Here is a 7,400-nt window from a genome sequence, read left to right on the forward strand (position 1 = left end):
AAGATAGCAACAACAAAAAATGCAATATTTTTGCATTATTTTCATGGCTCATCTTCTTTATTGGTCGTCATTCGTACACGAAAAACCAACCGTTGGCTTATTTTCTTCACTCGTTACGTGAGAGAAACACACAAACACACACACTCACATGTACAGAATCTCAATTTTCGTGTTCTGCACAAATATTTTCGCATCATAATCATTCCATTTATGTTGCAGTGTATACGATGATTTTTTTTATTCCTTCGACCGTCTTGTCCGATCGAATGCAATGTGGAAACCATTACATGTACTGCAATTTAATTCGTGCACACATGCAATAAACGCGCGCGCTATCTTCGATTTCCATTTGCATTCAACAAGTTGCAATGCACCGATTTTTTTTTTTGCTTTTCATCCAGCGTCACGTTCAATTTATTAGTTGATACGTGTAATGGGCTGGTGAGACTCACGTATATGAAAAACTTTCAAACCTGTTCTTACACAGAGTCACAACGATAATAAAATAGGTGAATTCTTGTCGAGAACTCGGCTTGTATGTTTTGTAGTTGTAATTTTTCAAAGAGTTGTCGTCGTCGTTTCAATTCCTCCCGGGTTGGCTATTACGTTATTGAGGTGTAATAGAGAGAGAGCACTGAACGCGAGATTGGATTCTTCCTCTGAACACTTTGTATGAATGGAATCGGTGAATGCGGGCGCATCCAACTAATCAACTAAGTAACCATCACCACAAAATTTATTCACAATACACTCACTCTTCGAATTTTCGTTCTCAGCCAATGATCACGATGATTTTTTTATTCAATTCGGCAACAATTTTCAATCTTGTTCAAACCCATGAACATTTATTGGTTTTATAAAATCTCAAAGCACCGTGGCAGCCAAAACAACTAGATGCTTAATTGAATCTAGACGTAAAACGCAAAAGAAAAAAATCTTATATATGGTAAAACGTGTTGTAAATTACGACCGAACATAGCAAACACTGAAAAGCCACTACACAAGTCACCTATACCGATTGCGACTCACAGCGCTGCTAGCTATTACGTACGGCAAATGGGAAGGCAAAAGAAATGAAGATGGAACACAGAAGAGAGAGAGAAAAAAATAACATGAACAGAAACAACAACAACAAACCAAAAAGTGTGTGTATAATAATCATAACAAATACACTTAAGCGTTTGCTTTGCTATGCATCAACTTGACTTCTTTCAAACATATATGAGGTGAGGCGATTGAGTGCAGTACGAATGTTGTTGATGAACCGTCATCGGGCGTAGGAGAGAACATACCTTTATTGTTCTGTCTACATGTCTCTATATGGATATCAAATTGAAGCTCATCTCAAAAACGCGCTTTTTTCCAAATCAAAAACACCCGCAAAGAAACAAAAACAAGAGAAAAAAACACGATGGAGTTTACAACGTATACAAAAGGATTTTTATACTGTGCAAAGCTGTTGTACATTGTAGCCAAGCAATTATCCATGAAATTTAATGGAGTTTTGTTTCGTTATTTTTTTCTCCTTCGTTTTAGCGATAGCGATCGCTTGGAAATTTGTCATGTTCCTTTGGGTGAACAAAACACACACCCATAAAATTGTGTGTGTTTTTTTGCTGCTTATGAAATTGCATTATACATATTATAATATTACGTTTTTTTGTACAAAATCTAGAAATCGAGGCTGCCGTACGACCCGCAATTTCATAACATTCTGTGGTTTGTATGCAATTTTATGTTTATTTTGATCTTTATTCGAGCAACAGCAGCAGCACTATTTTTTTTCGTCAGTTGGCAATCGCATTCAGGGTATGTTGTTTCGTCAGATCACAGAATTTTGCTACTCTTATATGTTTCACGTGCAATACGCTCGGTTGCTAAATCTAATTGTGCTAAAACTGACAATATTTCGATTCGTGGTGAGAGAAAGAGAGAAAAATAAACTAAAAACCAGCAACAATGAAAGACAATGGAAATGCCTGAGCAGGCATTTGTTCATTGCTTCACAGAAGCCGAGTATTTATCTCTTGCACAAAAAGTGGCAGTTGTTCTTTTTCATTCACATCAGTGATTGCCAGCCAATTCGCAAGCACACACACACATTTGACGTTTTTTACAGTTCCGAATGCTTTTAACACTTATTAACTTTTATCGCTGGTTCGCTGGCTGACTGGCTGTGTTTTATTTTCTTCATGCGCTCTATTGCTGGAATATCACATTGTATATTTGAAAGTTTGCTATTAAATCCGTGAATGAATCATTCACTTTATTTATGCTCACTTAATCCGCTTTGCACTTTGCTGTAAACAATTTGGATGCCTTTTTGTTATTTTAACAGAATCACAAACTGAGAAGAGAGAAAAAACAACATTAAACCAATTATATGCGCTGAAATTCATGCAGTATGCAACTGATTCAGTGGAATGGAAGAGAGGGAGAGAAAAGCGCGTCGACACTTTTTTCTCCTATTTGTACAATGTACTGTTATCAACACTGAAGCGATTCATTTGACGACAGTTGTGCCGATGTTTACAGTTTTGTTTGCCCATTCGTCGTTTTTATTTATTCGTTATTTATTGATTATGATTGTTTATTAGAATTCATTTTTGTTTGTTTACATAAGCTGTTCGACGGAAATTTGTTTGAAATTAATGACGATCGCGAAATGAAAATATATATTTCATATTGATGAGTTTGTATATTAACCTAGTTTATTTGTGGAATTTATTCGAGGAATCAATGTACCTTAATCTCGGATCGAATGGTTTAAGAGATTCGAAGCTCGGCCAATTATTATTGTGGAAGTGGCGGAATGTTTAAGTGAGATAGATTAGATAAAAAGTTCGTGCCAAATCACTACGATTTACACACAATTATGGCGAATTTTGATTTCAGTTTGACGAATATTGATTTGCGCAACGATAGCTGTTAAAAAAAACACTGAGTCATCGAACTTGAAAATTACAAAAATTAAGACGTTTTACTTGGAATTTTAAAATTTTCATGGTTCAGTCAAAATTCACTTATTTTTTTTTTCACAAATGACAGTTTGGTCATTTTGCGATTGGCTCACATCAGCACACAAATTATGCTTTGCTCGACGGTGAGCTCACTTTTTCTCTCTCTCTTTCTGTTTCTCTATTTTTCCCTCTGTTTTTTTTTCTTTTTCAATGAAAAAAAACAATCAAGAGCGTTTCTTTTCGTTGATCAAATTCTTGTTTTTTTTTCTAAACTCCAAAATAGTGAATGCTTCAATTAGCGCCGGATCGTTAAAATCGATTGAATGAGGCAAGAAACTTCCTCAATAAACACATGATCGAGTTATTTCTTTATTTACACATGTGCACTGGCACGCATATCTTCACAAATCGAGAGTATCTAAATGATGCTAAAATGTAGTGTGTGTTTTTTTTCTAGTACCGTTGTGTAAATCGCTTACCAAAGCTGCAAATGTCATGGCACGGCCAGAGGTAACAGAAAGTCGGCGAAATAAAGAGATGACCAACGAAAAAATCTGGGCAAACTGAGTTCCAATACTGAATGCGAATTAGAGCCGGCTAGCAGAATCGCAATAACAATAAACAAAAAAAAGGTGCAAAAAAAAAACGTAGCGGAAAAAAGTCGGCACGTCCGATTCGTTTAAAATCAACTCAACGATTCAATGGTGTATACTTAAACACAAAAAATTCACACATAAATACGCTAACGCGATTCTACGGTACAGTTCGGCGAGGCATTAAAAAAACGGCAATCGCACACTCGCTCACAACAGGGCAAAAAAAAGAAGATATACACTGACACCGATTCATAACGGGCAATATCGACGAATGCAAAACAGACACAAAACAAATCATAAACGATCGTAATATGCATTGAGGCTACAGAATGGAAGATAAACGATATGACGACGCGCTTTTTCTCTCATTCAAATCCATTGACAAAACAACACGAAATAAAAACGCATCAGTCCATAATACGTTCAAAGTGTAAAATGAAAGACAAAAAACACCTAATTGACTTTCAGCTTAGGTCTTTTCAAGCTTGAAGCCATTGAAAATGTGTACGTCTTTCGAATGGAAAAGCACAAAAAGATCTAACCATAAGATTGACAGTGTCATGCGCCACCGCCAACATTTTAAATCACTTTGTTTTCTTTTACTACAATCGAACCACATATACTTGCATGTCGAAACAAGTGAGCTGTATGTGCGCTGAATTTTGTGACGATAATAATCCTAGCAGCAGATTGCACGTTCCATATTTTATAAGTTTCTTTCGTGTGTGCTTTTTTTTCACTCGTCGAAATCGCGACGCTTCTTCTTTTTCTTTCTTTTGCTCAATTCGCGACTTTCTTAATTTTCGTATTCTTTCGGTGAATGTGTCTTGTGTACGAAAAATTTACATTCACTTTGAAATCACTTTGTTGAAAATCACTAATTCTACGTAGCTTCTTCTTTTATTGTTTTAATGATGATATTGCTTGATGTACGCAAAAGAAAGAAATGGAGTTTTTTTGTTAGTAAGAAATGGAGATAGCAAAGAAAAAATTTGCTTTTGATACAAGAACTCGATGAGAGCGCCCAAGAACTACCGGTAAGATGATCTTTCGAAAAAAAAAAATAACCAGAATAACCGATTGTGAAGAGTAGCTCTAGTTTAACAAACTACCGTATTTTCATGAGTTTTCGACTCTGTTAAAGATGGCTCTAGTACAGCAAATTTCCATTTTCATACATCTTTAAGCAAAAGTTGAGTTAGTAGTTGACCTGTGTTTTGGTCTTAAAGTTGGTAGTTTTTAAAGCTTCATTCCATTTTTTTATATTTCATCAATACAAGTCACACTTATGTAAAAATCTACATCAAGCATTACTACCAAGTAATATTTTTATGGCACGATCTCTCTAGTGATCTCACTCTCTTTCTCTCGTGCTCACTTTGTAAATAGATTCAAGTATATTGTGAATAATGTTATTATTTTTCATCAGCATGTGATTGAATGATCTTTTTAAGTCTGAATCAGTGGCTTAGCTCATGCTCACGCTGCTGTTGATTATAATTATAAGGGAATTCTGATTCAGTGTATGCGCGTAATTTGTTGAACGGGTCATAGACGGAGAAATAAGTAGCTTTAGAATAACTTGGAAATGATGTAGACAAACAACTATGCATACACACGGAATACAAATAACTTTTAATATTTCCAGTCAATCTGTTCGAATGCTTTTTCTTCGCCCAATCTCTCAGCACAATCAATTTTATCTCTTTTCCAGTTGTTCTTGGTTACAAATAAGATAAAAATTTGTGTATGAGCCGAGATGTTCATATACATCAACATTATTATAATCGTTCACACGGCGGCAAATGCGGGCAAAAATTAGATCACAAATTGAATACATAAATTGTATTTCACCGTTAATTTGATTAATAACAGCACAATTAAATGATGCACCACCATATGAGGCATGCTGCATCAAACATGTATTCTGTGTACTATATCGGTCGGGATGAAGAACATTGAAGATAGTTGCAGCGATCAAACAAACGAATTAAACCATTTCTAATAATTTTCTTCCCTCCTCCTCTCTTTCTCTCTCTCTCGTGCTCTCCATCTCTGCACATGAAAATGGTTGAAATGCAATGCATGCCAGCGGAACGAACGGGTTCCATTGTTTTATAGATTAGGTAACAAATAGCACCGAAAAAAAAACGCCAACCGAAAACCAAGAAAAGGCACAAAGAAAAGAAAACAATGAGTTTATTATCAAGATATTCTAGTTTCATTTCACTCCATTTGCCTTTTTTTCACGTTCGTTTCTCCTAAACGTATAATTATATTTGTAGTTGAACATATACACACAAACACACATAAACATTCGCATACACAAAACACGGTTGATTTTTATTTTTCGTTCATCTTGCATCAGTTCTGAAAAGCACTTGAAAACGTGGCTTGAGGAACATTTGAACGAAACGGTTGGCTTGTTGCTAAAAGTGTTATACTTAATATACATGGCATTTTTAAAATGTGTCTCTGTTGAATTCGGTATTTTTTTTCTTCTTCTTCTTTGAGGGGCCATCAATCCACAAGATCCACTTTACATATAAATTACAAGAGACAGTGAGAATCATACACGAGTGTGAATGATATGTGCGTGAAAAGCGTTGACAAAGACAAAAGACTCTTCCAAACAAATACGACGACTTTTTACGATTTTGTGTATGAATGTCTCTCTTTGATGAGAAATGCCACGAATTCAAAGAATGACCCAAAATCTCAGAAATTTCAAATCACTTTTTGCTATACACACACACATCTATCACTCACTAACTCATTCATTCCATCTCTCTCCGTCTCCAAACTATCAGATCATTCCAAAACTGGTTTCTTTTCACTCACTTGAGTAATGAACAAATCGGCTTTTATCTTGATTTATTGGAAGAAAACGGACAATATTTTCATCGGGGCGTCATACAATGTCTTCTTGAGTCGGATTTATATCAATTCTTAATTTTTTTAAGACACTTATTTCGACACACTGACGAACAACGAGGAAAAAAATGCTAGAAGTTTTGCTCACAGTTTGATTCATTCCACAATAAACTGGACAAAGGTTTTCTTAATGTATATTTCACCAATCGATTTATTAACTTTTCCGTTTTGAAAAACACTTACAATTCGATACATGCACGCAAAAATATCATTAAATTTTAAAATTGGTTTGAGAACAATTTCAGCAGTAAATTGTTCTTTATCCCTTTTGATTGCAGCTAATTTTGGTATAAACACTTGTGTTTGGATTTCTTTTCTTTGTATATATAGTTTTAATTCCCGTAAAAAAAATGTTTCGACTAGTGCTACAGCAACGACACAAACAAACTAAAACCGATTCATGCCATTCACATGGAGAAGCAAGAGACGGGCGCGCGCGCACTTTGTTTATCCATAGCAATGGCGGTCGCAACGCAACTTTTACGATACCAATGGAATGAAAGAGAAAGAATAAAACTTCGAACAACAACAAATTTTATATATTACCGTTCGATCCGTCCACTATTCGCTTGGACGCGATCGTATAACATTGCACAAGGTGCGCTTGAAAAACAAAATCAAAACGCAAAACAACGACCAGAGGCGCAAGTGGAAAATATGTACATATGAAGAGAGTGAGTGAGAAAAGAAAAAAGTGGTTTTATTGTTGGTATTGATACAGGGCACTTAATCCAATCGCATCGGACACGCAGTCGGCTAACAACGCTTTACGGACACATCATCACCGCATTCAATACAAAATTTATGTGTATGAAAAAAATAGTATGGTATTTCAATCGGTTTCGGAGCGTAAAAAATTGGTTGAAACATGGAGAGAGAAAGAGAGAAAAAGAAGGTACGTGTTCGATTC

The 7,400-nt window shown here is 35.5% G+C and overlaps 1 protein-coding gene across 5 annotated transcripts in view; it reads right to left on the reverse strand.

Moving 5' to 3' along the window:
• Positions 1-6,858, reverse strand: part of LOC116341331 (probable serine/threonine-protein kinase DDB_G0282963) — a 41,446-nt gene extending 34,588 nt beyond the window's left edge. For 2 of the 5 annotated variants that reach the window (XM_031768323.1, XM_031768320.1), the window contains exon 1: positions 756-969. The gene's annotated coding sequence lies outside the window, so the exon portion shown is untranslated. Of the gene's footprint in view, positions 1-755; positions 970-3,439; positions 3,616-6,673 lie in introns of those variants that run through there. The other 3 variants (XM_031768321.1, XM_031768322.1, XM_031768324.1) reach the window with 3 other exon arrangements.
• Positions 6,859-7,400: the final 542 nt, after the last annotated feature.

This window comes from Contarinia nasturtii, unplaced genomic scaffold (genome assembly GCF_009176525.2).
Source record: "Contarinia nasturtii isolate CC-2019 unplaced genomic scaffold, AAFC_CNas_1.1 Cnas_scaffold_695, whole genome shotgun sequence".
Classification (NCBI taxonomy): domain Eukaryota; kingdom Metazoa; phylum Arthropoda; class Insecta; order Diptera; family Cecidomyiidae; genus Contarinia; species Contarinia nasturtii.